At 51.6% G+C, this 11,213-nt stretch overlaps 2 protein-coding genes across 3 annotated transcripts in view; one reads left to right on the plus strand and one right to left on the minus strand.

The window, feature by feature from the left end:
* Positions 1-5,631, minus strand: part of LOC134343079 (collagen alpha-1(I) chain-like) — a 43,683-nt gene extending 38,052 nt beyond the window's left edge. Inside the window, exons 1-2 of one of the 2 annotated variants that reach the window (XM_063041943.1) lie at positions 5,504-5,586; positions 31-180 (exon numbers count right to left, since the gene is read on the minus strand). The gene's annotated coding sequence lies outside the window, so the exon portion shown is untranslated. Of the gene's footprint in view, positions 1-30; positions 181-5,503 lie in introns of both variants that reach the window. The other variant, XM_063041942.1, reaches the window with a different exon arrangement.
* A 5,289-nt stretch (positions 5,632-10,920) lies between these two features.
* LOC134337605 (death-associated protein kinase 2-like) overlaps positions 10,921-11,213 on the plus strand; it is a 55,635-nt gene continuing 55,342 nt past the window's right edge. The window contains exon 1 of the mRNA XM_063032767.1: positions 10,921-11,057. The gene's annotated coding sequence lies outside the window, so the exon portion shown is untranslated. The remainder of the gene's footprint in view (positions 11,058-11,213) is intronic.

The raw sequence follows: 11,213 nt of genomic DNA on the forward strand, positions 1-11,213 counted from the left end.
CCTTACCTGTGCCCCTCATGGTTTACACACCTCGGTAGGGTCACCCCTCCATCTCCTACACTCTGGGGAATGAAGTTGCAGCCTGTCCAGCCTCTCTGCGACTCACTCCCGCCGGTCCCGCGACATCCCCGCAAATCTCTGTGGCACCGTTTCAGGATCAGAATCTGAGTGAAACTTGTGCTTTTCAGGTGGCAATACAGAGCAAAGACATAAAATCACTACAGATTACAAAATCACTGGTGTAGAGAGAGGAATAGTGGGGTCATGCCGATAAACTGTTCAGCTTTATAACACCTATTGTATAACGAGGTAACCAAGCACTTCAGTTATAGCCTCACCAGCGTCTCGTACAACTGCAAAATAATGTCCCAGATTCTCTAATGTTCTGATGAGGGTCTCAGCCCGAAATGTCAACTGTTTACTTTTTCCCATAGATGCTGACTGGCCTGCTGAGTTCCTCCAGCATTGCCTCTAATCAATACCCTGATTGATGAAGACCTTCTTCACCACCCTGTTTATCTGTGAGCCCACTTTCAGGGAACTATGTACCTGTACTCCTCAGAGTCCACCTACTGTCCACACAGATCTCAGAGTCAAAGGCAGAGTATGTTTGTTATCAACGTACTTGTACATCACCATTTACAGACCTGAGATTCATTTCCTTGCAGACTTTCACAGGAAAATAAAAAAATATACAATTGAACTTAAGAAAAGCTATACATTAACAAAGACTGACAGACGCGTTGTGCGGATAAATAAATAATACTGAGAATGTGAGTTGTACAGCCCTTGTTTACTGTTCGCCGTGAAAGTCCTACCGTCCACCTGACTTCCCAAAATGTAACACCTTGCACTTACCCAACTTAAACTGCATTTGCCATATCTTTGCCCACTTACCCAGCTGTGCAAGAGCCCATGGTAATCTGTAAACCTGTTCTTCCACCATTTTCATGTCATCTGCAAACTGAGTACCCGCGCCTTCAGAATCAGAATCAGGTTTACGAACACTGACAATATGCCGTGGAATTTGCCTCGTACGTTCTCTCCAAGTACATTTTAAAACTGATATTGAGCAACGAGTATCTCACCATCGGTCTCTGCAGCACACTGCCAGACACAGTCCGAGAAATGACCATCCACCATCACATGAGGAATTCTGCAGATGCTGGAAATTCAAGCAACACCTATCAAAGTTGCTGGTGAACGCAGCAGGCCAGGCAGCATCTCTAGGAAGAGATGCAGTCGATGTTACAGGCCGAGACCCTTCCTGAAACGCCGACTGTACCTCTTCCTAGAGATGCTGCCTGGCCTGCTGCGTTCACCAGCAACTTTGATCTGTGTTCCACCATCACTCCCTGTTTCCCACCAGCGAGCCAATTAAGTATCCATTTACTGCAGCTCGCTCTCCCTGGATCCCGTGTGATCTGACTTCACAGAACAACCTTCCTTGCAGAATCTTGTCAATGGTTGTGTTACGTAGATAACATCTATTTCCCTGCCCTCCTCTATCCTCTTGGTCACCTCTTGAGAAAGCTCTAACAGGGCCCTCAGATCGGGGACTGAGGGGGACCCAGACGAGTGGGACAAGCTCATGAGATGAGTCGAAGGGCCTCTCTCCACGCTGGACGGACAGGCGTGTGAGGGCTCTCTGCTTGTTGTTGCCGCAGAGCAGGAGTAATGGGGGAGGAGGGCTTGAGCTGACAGGGTAGACGGGGTGGGGGGAGCTGGGGTTTAGCAGGTGAACTTCAGACCAGGTTAGCTTGGCTTTTTATTTGTTACACGCACGTCAAAACACAGCGACCAACACCGCCCGAGGATGCGCTGGGGGCAGCCCGCATGTGTTGCCAGGCCCACAATTACTAACGCTAACCTGTACGTCTTTGAAACGCATCCAGTCGCGGGGAGAACATGCGAATTTTTCACAGGCAGCGGCGGGACGGGACGGAACGGAACCGCCGATCAGCGATCGCTGGCGCTATAAACCGTCTCAAAGTCCCGGCAGGAAGGGTGAGGACGAAGGACAGGAAGGATGACTTCCCCCACCCCAGGGGAAAGGGGGTGTGGAGGGAGGCACCGCAGCCAGTTTAGGGACGTGGTGAGTGAGCAGGGCAGGTGCACGCAGAGTCGGCAGATTTCGCTCGGCAATGGGATACTCCCTCCCTCCTTCGTCCCCAAGTGTCCAGGAGTCAGTGCAGACTGGTTTGTTAGGTCGGGTCCTGGGATGGTCATAGAGCCATCAGCCGGCAGATCCTTCGGCCCACCGTATCCCTACTGGCCCACCTACAATTGATCCCATTCCCCAGCACTTGGTTCATTCCCCTCCCTGCCTTGGTCATTCAGTACTCGTCCAGATACTTCTTCAATGTTGTGAGAGTCTCTGCCTCCACCCCCCGCCCCCCAGGGTGTGCCCCGGATTCCAACACGCCTCTGGGGAGGAGATTTTTCCTCGGATCCCCTCTCACACACCACAGCCCATCACACCCCACCCTTGAGTAGATTTACAAGGAGTGCTGTCGCAGGAAAGCAGCATCCAGACCAGGGTCCGTTCTCTCTGCTCCCTCCTCTCTCTACTCCCTCCTCTCTCTACTCCCTCCTCTCTACTCCCCTCTCTCTACTACCGTCACTCCCACACCACCAGGTTCAGGGGCCGTCGACAACGACCAGGCTCGTCAGCCAGTGTGAATGACTTCACTCGGCTCAACACTGAACTCATTCTGCAACCAATGCACTGACTTTGAAGGACTCGACAACTCACGTTCACGATGATAATATTAATAACTGTGCAACTTGTCCTCCTTTGCACGTTGTTTCAATTGTTGGCTTGCTTTTGTTTGCATCCTTTTTTTTCCCGCACGTTCGTGTTTGATGGACTCATTGTTTATGTAAAAACGCAAACACGAGGAAATCTGCAGATGCTGGAAATTCAAGCAACACACCCAAAAAAATGCTGGTGAACGCAGCAGGCCAGGCAGCATCTCTAGGAAGAGGTACAGTCGACGTTTCAGACCGAGAGCCTTCGTCAGGACTAACTAGCTCTTCTTTCAGTTTGTCCTGACGAAGGGTCTCAGCCTGAAACGTCGACTGTACCTCTTCCTAGAGATGCTGCCTGGCCTGCTGCGCTCACCAGCATTGTGTGTGTGTGTCATTGTTTATGTATAGTTTTTAGTAAAATTCTGTTGTACTTCTTTTTCCCTGTAAATGCCTGCAAGAAAATGAATCTTAAGGTATCATATGGTAACATACTCATAATTTGATAATTAATTTACTTTGAACTTTGAGCTTTAAACCCACCCCTCTGGTTTTAATCTCGAGAGATTTTACAGGTGCTGGAAATCTCGGAATAACACACGCAAAATGCTGAGGTTCAAGCAGCGTCTGCGTGTGTGTCTGTGTGGGGGTGGGTGTGTGTGTGTGTGTGTGGGGGGGGGGTGGGATTAAATAGTCAACGTTTCTGGCCGAGACTGTTTATTCTCTCTATGGATGCTGCCTGGCCTGCTGAGTTCCTCCAGCATTGTGTGTGCGTTGCTCTGGATTTCCAGCACCTGCAGAATCTCTTGTGTTTTTCACTCAATACGTTGGAATTCAGGAGAAAGGGGACGACGAAACGGAACCATTATTTGCGACGAGTGGACCGAAACATTGAGACGGACAGCAAAAGGCCGGAGATTCTGCAGATGCTGGGGGTCCACAGCGACCTGCTACTAAATGCTGCAGGAACCCAGCAGGTCAGGCAGCGTCTACGGAGAGGAGTAAACATTCGATGTTTCAGGCTGAGACCCCTCGTCAGGACTGGAAAGAAAGGGGGCAGTGACCTGAATGAAGGGCCTTAGCCCGAAACTTCGTTTGTTTATTCGCCTCCGTAGATGCTGCCTGACCCGCTCAGCCCCTGGAGTTTTAGAACCTTTGATCTGAGGTGAAGTATTGACTGTCTGCTCTGTCTGTGCTCCTCGTTTTGTCAGGTCCCCGTCAGCCTCTCCAAAGGAACTGGTGCCGGGGCTAGAAATGGGATCTCACAGACTCACGCAGGCTGAAAGGCCTCGTCCTGATCAGCTCTCCTCAGGGTGTTGTGCACAGAAAGATCCCATTCACTGTGCAGGAGGAGGGATTTCTGGGGTCCATGCTTCCCCCAGCTGCTGACAGTCACCCTGTCGATTTGTGGAAGTGAACGTTCTGGCAACCTCACCCTACCCCTGCCGAGCTCACAGAGAGAGAAAGTGGAACGAGAAACAGCCGGGAGAGGAGAACAGGCCCTTCAGCCCTCCCACCCCCTTCCAACCACACACTCACATCCATCCCCATTTCACTCTAACCCCTCACTCACACACCAGGGGGCAATTTATAGCCACTGGTTAACCCGCCAACGCTGCACATTGTTGGGATGTGGGAGGGAACTGGAGTAGCCGGGGGAAACCCATAAAGTCATGGGAAGAACGTACACACACACACACACACACACACACAGTCACTCACACTCACACACTCACACACACACAGTCACACACACACTCACACACACAGTCACTCACGCAGATACACACACACAGTCACACACACACAGTCACTCACAGATACACACACTCACACACACACACACACACACACACAGTCACTCAGACTAACATACACTCACACACACATTCATATACTTAAACAGACACACTCACTCACACAGTCACACACACACACACACACACACACAGTCACTCAGACTAACGTACACTCACACACACACATTCATATACTTAAACAGACACACACTCTCACACACACACACAGCTGGAAGTGGGAACTGAACCTGGTTTTCTAGAGCCATAAGTCAGTAGCTTCCCACTGTGCCTCCAGCATTGTCAAAGGTTGAACCAGTGTGTCCTTGTACAGAAAGTTATAAATCCGAGTCAAAGACAGAAAGTGCTGGAAACACTCAGCGGGTCAGGGAGCGCTTGTGGAGAGAAAAACTGGGTCATACACTCGAGTTTACCTCTGATTTTTATTTAATCTGTTGACTGCCCCCCCCAAACTTCTTAATTCATCTGCAAATGGGGCACGTTCCCCAACAGTCACTGTCACCCATCTCCCAATAACTCTCCGCCACCCACCCTCCCCCTTCACTATCCCCTCCCAGCTTCTCACTTCATCCTCCCTCCCTCATCCACACACCTTCCCCCTCACCTAGTCTCACCTATCACACACCCCCACCTTATTCCGGTTTCTGCCCCCTTCCTTTCCAGTCCTGATGAAGAGTCTCAGCCTGAAACGTTGACTATTTATTCCTCCCCGTGGATGCTGCCTGACCTGTTGAGTGTGTGTGTGTGTGTATTACTGTGGAGATTAGATCCCCCAATTCCGTCTCCTTAAACCTCCCCCACCCCCCCCGAGATCTCTTGTGAACTCGAGGTGAGCAATGCTTTGTGTATATCACCAAAACATCTTCCCGCGGCCCGACATTCACTGCCAGCTCTCCCACCCCCTCCCCTCCCCATGCCATTCCCCGATCCCTCCTCACCGGGTTCCTTGGGGGTGGGGAGGTGCCTGGACCCCCGCCTGGCCTCTCCCTAGCCTCGGAGGGGAGCTTGCCGAGCAGGCCAGTGTGTCTGGAGTTCTGATTCAGCAGCCCGTGGGCAGGAAGCTGCCTTGCCACAAAGGCAGCAGGAGGTGTGATCTCAACGACAAAGCCCTCGCTCTCACACGTCATGGAAACTGTGGACTGAGGACAGGGCCAGGCTCACTCCAACCCCCACCCCCCTCCCACCAAGTCCACTGCTTTCCACCCAGGTCCTCGGGGTAAGGGTGTCCTCATCACCCACGCCACCACTGGGATCTTGCTTTGCCTGGGTAATGGCCAACACAGCTCAGAGACGTGGGTGATATCTCCCACCCTCTTCCTGTGTCCCCTTCCATCTCCCTTCCCCTCCCTCTCCCTCCGTCTCACTCCACCTCCATTCCTCCCTCCAATTCTCTCTGTTCCTCCCTGTCTTCCTCCATGTGGCAGAAAGGTAGGGTAGTGGTCAGCAGAACGTCTCACAGTACCGGCGACCTGCATTCAGTTCCTGTCGCTGTCTGCAAGGAGTTTGCACGTTCCTCCCGTGACCGCGTGGGTTTCCTCCCACAGTCCAAAGACCTACCGGTTGGTAGGTTGTTTGGTCATTGTAAATTATCTTGTCATTAGGCCGGGGTTAAATTGGGGGATTGCTGGTCAGCATGACTCAAAGGGCCGAGGGACCTATTCCCACTATATCTCAATAAATAAATAAAGATCCCCCCTCGCCCTCCCCTCCCCTTTTCCACTCCCTCCATCTCCATCTCCCTCCTTCTGTGTACCTCCTCTCCCTCTGACTCCTTCCATCTGTCCTTCCCTCCTCTTCTCCCTCCAACTCCCTTCATCCCAAACCCTTCCCTCCTTCTTCCTCCAACTTCCTCTATTTCGCTCCCCCTCCCTCCATCTCACTCCATTTTCATCCCTTCACCTCCCTCCTCAACTCCAACTCTCTGCACCTCTTCCAGCACACTTCCCCTGCCATCTCTCTCCAACTGCCTCGATTTCCCTCAATCTCCCTCTTTCTCCCTCAGCCCTCCTCCAACCCCATCTCTCTTCAACCACCTCGATTTCCCTCAATCTCCCTCTTTCTCCCTCAGCCCTCCTCCAACCCCCTTCCTCCACCTCTCTCCAGCTCCTTCCATCTATCTCCCTCTGTCCCAAACTTTATCCCTACCCTCTTCACCCTCCTCTCTAATTGTCTCCCTGATTTCTTATTCTAAACACTGATGCTCCAGAAAGTTCAAAATACATTTTATTATCAGAGTACATCTATGTCACCACCCTGAGATTCTTTTTCTTGTGGGCACAGTCAGCAAATCTATAGAATAGTGACTATAACAGGATCAATGAAAGATCAACCAGAGTGCAGAAGACAGCAAACTGTGCAACTGCAAATAGAAATAAATAGTAATAAATAATAAGAACAGGAAATAACAAGATAATGAGTCCTTAAAGTGAGATTATTGGTTGTGGGAACATCTCAGTGGATGGACAAGTGAGTGCAGTTGTTCCCTTTTGTTCAAGAGCCTGATGGTTGAGGGGTAGTAATCGTTCCTGAACCTGGTGGTGTGAGTCCTGAGGCTCCTGTACCTTCTACCTGATGGCAGCAGCGAGAAGAGAGTGTGGCCTGGGTGGTGGGGATCTCTGGAGAAGGATGCTGCTTTCCTACAACAGTGTTTCATGTAGACGTGCTCAGTGCTGGTGAGAGCTTCACCTGTCATGTACTGGGCCAAATCCACTACTTTTTGTAGGATTTTCCATTCGAGGGCATCGGTGTTTCCACACCAGGCTCTGATGCAGCCAGTGTGCTTTCCACCACACAGCTATAGTCAAAGTTTTAGATGTCATGCAGAATCTCTGCGGACTCCCGAGGAAGTAGAGGTGCTGCCCTCGCCCCCCTCATCCACCCTCTGTACAGTCATAACCCCATGGCTAGATTCTGTTCTACGAATTTGTAGATGATACGACTGTAGTGAGCTGTATCTGAAATAACGATGAGCTGGGAGTACAGAAAGGAGACAGAGAGCTTAGTGACACGTTGTCACGGCAACAACCTCTCCCTCAATTTCAACAAAACAAAAGAGCTGGTGATTGCCTTCGGAAAGGAGAACAGAACACACACTTCTGTCTATATCAGTGATACTGGGGTCGAGAGGGTCGAGAGGTTCAAGATCCTGACACTGAACATCACCCGCACCCTGTCCTGATCCAGACTCGCTGATGTCACAGCCCAGAAAGACCAGCAATGCCTCCGCTTCGCCAGGGGCTGAGAGAAGTTCAGCATGTCCCCATCAACTCAGACCAATCTTTATCGCTGCGCCACGGAATGCGTTCGACCCGGATGCACCGAGGCTCGTTACGGCAACTGCTCTCTCTGTGACCGCAAGAAGCATCAGAGAGTCGTGGACACAGGTCAGAAACCAGCCTCCTCTCCATCTCCACACTTCCCACTGCCTCGGGAAAGCAACCAGCACAATCAGAGACCACGTCCACCCTCGACGTTCTCTTCTCCCCTCTCCCACAGAGCAAAAGGTACAAAAGTTCAATGTTCAAGGAGCATTGACTATCAAAGTATTTACACATTTTCCAACCTTGAGATCCACTTCCAAACAGGCAGCCACAAAACAAGAAACCTGAGAGAACCCTTAAAAAAGACAACTGATACCTCCTGGTGTCTGCAGAGAGAGAGACAGAGATTGTGCAAACAATAAATGTTAGCAAACGGCATTTAGAATGAAAGTGAGTCCTCAGACACCATCCACAATGTGTCCTACCCTCGTACACCGAGGTCCCTCTGTCCCTCAGTACTCCCTACCATTCACAGTGTGTGTCCTACCCTCGTACACCGAGGTCCCTCTGTCCCTCAGTACTCCCTACCGTTCATAGTGTGTCCTACCCTCGTACACCGAGGTCCCTCTGTCCCTCAGTACTCCCTACCATTCACAGTGTGTGTCCTACCCTCGTACACCGAGGTCCCTCTGTCCCTCAGTACTCCCTACCGTTCACAGTGTGTGTCCTACCCTCGTACACCGAGGTCCCTCTGTCCCTCAGTACTCCCTACCATTCACAGTGTGTGTCCTACCCTCGTACACCGAGGTCCCTCTGTCCCTCAGTACTCCCTATCATTCACAGTGTGTGTCCTATCCCCGTACACCGAGGTCCCTCTGTCCCTCAGTACTCCCTACCATTCACAGTGTGTCCTACCCTCGTACACCGAGGTTCTTCTGTCCCTCAGTACTCCCAGGGCCCTACTGCTCGAGGTTTGAATCTCTGTTATTTCTGAGCTATCACTTATTTGAACTTCCCCTCACATTTCACTGGATTAAACTCAAGCTGCCATCACTCTGCCCAATTTATCAACTGATCAATATCTTCCTGTAAAATCCTCATTTTCAACAGCACCATCAATTTTCATATCAACTAGAAACTCATTAATGATATTTCCAACTAGTCAATTAATACAATAGTGGTGGCCCCAAGGTGGCTCCCTGCTGTCCACCATTGGTCACCAGCTCCCATTCACGCAACAGTCCCTCCTCCACCTCCCTCCATCTTCTATCACCAGGCCAGCTCAGTTCGAGGTGCTGACCTGCCCTGGGTCTCATGGGTCGAACTCTTTGGACCAGTTTACCATGTGGGGTCTTGTCGAAGGCCACACTGATGTCCGTCTATACTACCTCAGCCACCCTCCCCTCATCGGTACTCCTGTCTTGCTCTCTGAGGGAATCCACTCGATTGGCTGAGCATTGTCGATCCAGAGGATGAGGAGTCGGGGGCAGGGAGGGGGGAGCCTTCTGGTTCTGACTGGGACTCGCAAGGGGCAGGGTGGGGGAAGCATGTGTTGTGTATATCCCTGAAGCATCAGCTTCTTGAACACAGGGAGCAGGGAAGGGACCCTAAACATCCTAAACGGGGAGGATGGCAATACTTTTCACCCTCTTCATAACTACCCAGTCTGCTTGGTGTGATCCCCTTAGTGCCCTGTGATCTTTCACCTTTTAGTGATCCCCTGATGCCCTGTGACCTCTCTTACTGCCCCATGACCCCTCACCTCCCAGAAACTCTTCACTTCCCTATGACCCCTTGATCCACCATGTTGCCCCGCTTTCTGCCTCCTGTGACCCATTCTCTTTGCCTGGGTTACTGTGGCACCCTCACTCCCCACCCTCACTCCCCGCCCTCACTCCCCACCCTCACTCCCCGGCCCTCACTCCCCACCCTCACTCCCCACCCTCACTCCCCGGCCCTCCACCTCGCAGTCCAACAGAAGCCTATCGCAGACATCCCACCCTGCAAAAACTCATTTCAGGGAGGAAGCACCATCAATTTGCGGGAGACTTCCTGGAGAGGTGGGATGTCTGCAATAGAGTAGCTCCTTAGCAGCTGGCCAGCTAGTTTAAATAACGTTAGCTATGCTAATGAACGAATGACACCTGTTAAACTCACCTCAACATGCCTTTTACATTTTAACCCACCATGGGCAATAGAAAAGTCACTGTTGCAAACAGTGCAGCGAGCAACACTGTCATTATTTTTTTACCCCTATTAGGCAGGGGTTCACTTTAGTGTAGTCTGGGATGACGTACGCTTTATATTTTCTTTTTTTGGAACACTCTGCCACTCTGACGTTTTTTGGAACTCTCTCGCTCTTGCTCTCGCCCTCTCTCTCTCGCTCTCTCTCTCACTCTCGCACTTTCGCTCTCAAAAAAATCAAGTTCTGGAACATTGTATATAATTTGTGGGCATCAGGGAGCCACTATCAATATGCGGGAGACTCCCGGAACTTCCGGGAGAGGTGGGATGTCTGCTATCGATTCCAACACCTGCGAGCTATGGGGGGCTGATCCAAGAGCTAGCAGTGGGTTCGATGGGCAGAATGCCCACAATGATGGTTCCAAACAGGAAGGCGCTGAATCCACGAGCAAAATCTCTGGAGAGAAGGAGCAGGGGGATGAAGGGTTAATGTAGAGTGTAACTGATCCCCAGCAACTTTCAGGGTGGGGAAGAGGGAGGGAGGGAAAAGGAAGGAGAGGGGAGAGAGACGGTTAAGAGGAAAGCAAGAGAGAGAAAGGGAGGAGAAAGAGGGGTAGGGAAGGGGGATAGAGGAGGGAGAGGAACGAGGAGACGGGGCAAAGTTAGAAAGATTAGGAGGAGGGAGAGAGAAAAAAGAGAGAGGGAGGGTGAGAGGTGGGGAATGGGAGAGTGTGGAGAGACGGAGAAGGGAAGGGGAGAGCAGGCAGGGGAAGGGGGAGAGAGAGGTGGGAGTGAGGAGGGAAAAGAGAGGGGTGCAGGAGGGAGCAGAGGCAGCGGAAGAGGGAGGGAGGGGAAGGTGGGGGGGAGAGAAAGGAGGGCTCAGAGTATGCGAGAGGTGTCAGGGAGAGCGGGGCAGCTGTCTCCTCCCCGTAGCTCTGTGCCAGGCGGCAGCCAGAGCGGCTGAACCGGTGTATCAGCAGGGCGGCCCTTCTGACTCCAGCTCTTCCGCAGGGAGGCCCGGGTAGGAAGCCAAGTGTTCGCCGACACCGTGAGTTCTTCAGCTGCTTCCTCAGCGGGCAGTTTACTCTATAACATTAGAACAGAGAATCCCCAGTGCCGGTGGGGGGTCAGAGACAGCGTGACTGTCACACACTCGGATCAGTTTGTGAGAGAGATCGAGTGTGAGAAAACTGACCTTGAAAGT

The sequence above is a fragment of the Mobula hypostoma genome, chromosome 2 (genome assembly GCF_963921235.1).
Source record: "Mobula hypostoma chromosome 2, sMobHyp1.1, whole genome shotgun sequence".
Taxonomy (NCBI): Eukaryota; Metazoa; Chordata; class Chondrichthyes; order Myliobatiformes; family Myliobatidae; genus Mobula; species Mobula hypostoma.